Source organism: Argentina anserina, unplaced genomic scaffold (assembly GCF_933775445.1).
Source record: "Argentina anserina unplaced genomic scaffold, drPotAnse1.1, whole genome shotgun sequence".
NCBI lineage: Eukaryota > Viridiplantae > Streptophyta > Magnoliopsida > Rosales > Rosaceae > Argentina > Argentina anserina.
Genome location: NW_026089438.1, coordinates 12501 through 15000, shown reverse-complemented (window position 1 = coordinate 15000; position 2500 = coordinate 12501).

Below are 2500 nucleotides of genomic sequence, written 5' to 3'. Positions count from 1 at the left end.
CTCGGCATGGCACTTGCTCGGCCTTGAAAGGCATACCATATGCCTTGGCGAGGCTAATATCCCTGCCTGGCGAGGCTAATTTGCCTGCAGGAATGAAGGCTGAATGGGCTAGCGAGGCTAGTATTCCTGCCTGGCGAGGCTAATATCCATGCAGGAATGCAGGCTGAATTGGCTAGCGAGGCTAATATCCCTGCCTAGCGAGGCTAATATGCCCGCAGGAATGCAGGTAGAATGGGCTAGCGAGGCTAATATGCCCGCAGGAATGCAGGCAGAATGGGCTAGCGAGGCTAATATCCCTGCCTAGCGAGGCTAATATGCCCGCAGGAATGCAGGCAGAATGGGCTAGCGAGGCTAATATCCATGCCTAGCGAGGCTAATATGCCCGCAGGAATGCAGGCAGAATGGGCTAGCGAGGCTAATATCCATGCCTAGCGAGGCTAATATCCCTGCCTGGCGAGGCTAATCTCCCCGCCTGGCGAGGCTAATAGCGTGTGAGACAACACACAGACAACACGGAGACAACACACGGACAACACGGAGACAACACGCCTGGCGAGGCTAATTCCCCTGCCTGGCGAGGCTAATTCCCCTGCCTGGCGAGGCTAATATGGCTGCACGCTAGCATGCCAACGAATGCCAAACCTCGAAAACTCAATTTTATTTCAAATATCCCCCTGCATTTTATGTTGCAAACCTATAGGGGACGATTTTTAGGACATTTTAAGATTGACATATCGTCATTTGGTCGAGTTTTCAGTTTATTTTGATTTTCTACATCTCAGAAACGAGAAATATCATATCAAATCGAAAACTCATCCAAATGACCTGAAATCAACTTCTAAATTTCTCTAAAATCATTGCTTACAGTTCTGAACCATAAAAGATATACACTTTTACAAGTGAAACGGAGTTGGAAATTTCCAAAGCCAAGAACGCGACATGGCCTTGCCTAGAGTGCAAATGCCATGTCAAGGCCGCATTCTGTTCAACTTTGCCCGCACTATAATTTGACCATAAATAAGTCTCTATTTTAAGGAAATTTTGCAAGTGGTAGCAGTCCGAAACATCAAGCGGTTTGTCATTTTCGATTTTCGACATTCTGCCCCTTTTGGAAAATAAAAACAAATACTTCTGGGTCGAAATTAAATCTGGCCTTTTTCCACAAGGTGCCTGACATTATTCTGAGTGTCCCTGCAAAAAATCTCGATTTTATACCAAATGTACAATTAGTTATGGCGTTTGCCCCTCCTCGGAAATCCCATGTTTCCCCCTGCCCTTCCCAGTTTTCTCCAATATGCTCTATAGGGGAGTAGTGGTTCTCTGCAAAATGACCCCCTTGCAGAGACCGCCTCCCCTGCCCCCAGTAGTCCCTCCCCCTTCCCCCAATTGCTTATATACGATATTTGCTGCCTCGAATGTCCCTAACAAACAATTATAAGCAATTGAAAACGGATTTAAGAGGGATTTAGGAGGTGTTCTTCGCCCAGCTGGGGGGGTGATGAACACCATGAAGGGGGGGTCATGTGGGATCGGTGTTGCCTCTAGTCCACTGAAACGATGTCAGTAACCGCTCAGATCAATCAAAGGGAGGGATAGGAGCCCGTCGGTATCGAGAAATTGTGCTTCGGCACTCGATTTGCGACATAAACAAATGCTGTGAGGGGAGGAAGGTGTCGGTGTCGATGAACTCAGTTCAATGCGCGAGTAATAAGCAGGCCGGGGGACTGGGCGCGATGCAAAGTGCTTCGGCATTCGATTTGTGAAAAGCGAGGGCGGCGATGGGGGGAAGGTGCCGGTGTCGGAACCCACTAGTACGCGCAAGTAGATGTATTTCGAAAGCGCCGAGCGGGGGGAAGGTGCCGGTATCGATGAACCCTCTTCAATGCTTGCAGTAATAAGCAGATCGGGTGTCGGGGGCGATGCAAAGCTCTCGGAAGCTCCGTTTGTGAAAAGCGAGCGCGGCGAGCGGGGGGAAGAGATGCCGGTGGCCGAAATATACTCACCTCAATGCTCGAGTAGTAGCAAATCGGGTGCCGCGGCGCAATGCAGAGTGCTTCGGCACTCGATTTGCGACATAAACAAATGCGGCGAGGGGAGGAAGGTGTCGGTGTCGATGAACTCAGTTCAATGCGCGAGTAATAAGCAGGCCGGGGGACTGGGCGCGATGCAAAGTGCTTCGGCATTTGATTTGTGAAAAGCGAGGGCGGCGAGGGGGGGAAGGTGCCGGTGTCGGAACCCACTAGTACGCGCAAGTAGATGTATTTCGAAAGCGCCGAGCGGGGGGAAGGTGCCGGTATCGATGAACCCTCTTCAATGCTTGCAGTAATAAGCAGATCGGGTGTCGGGGGCGATGCAAAGCTCTCGGAAGCTCCGTTTGTGAAAAGCGAGCGCGGCGAGCGGGGGGAAGAGATGCCGGTGGCCGAAATATACTCACCTCAATGCTCGAGTAGTAGCAAATCGGGGTGCCGCGGCGCAATGCAGAGTGCTTCGGCACTCGATT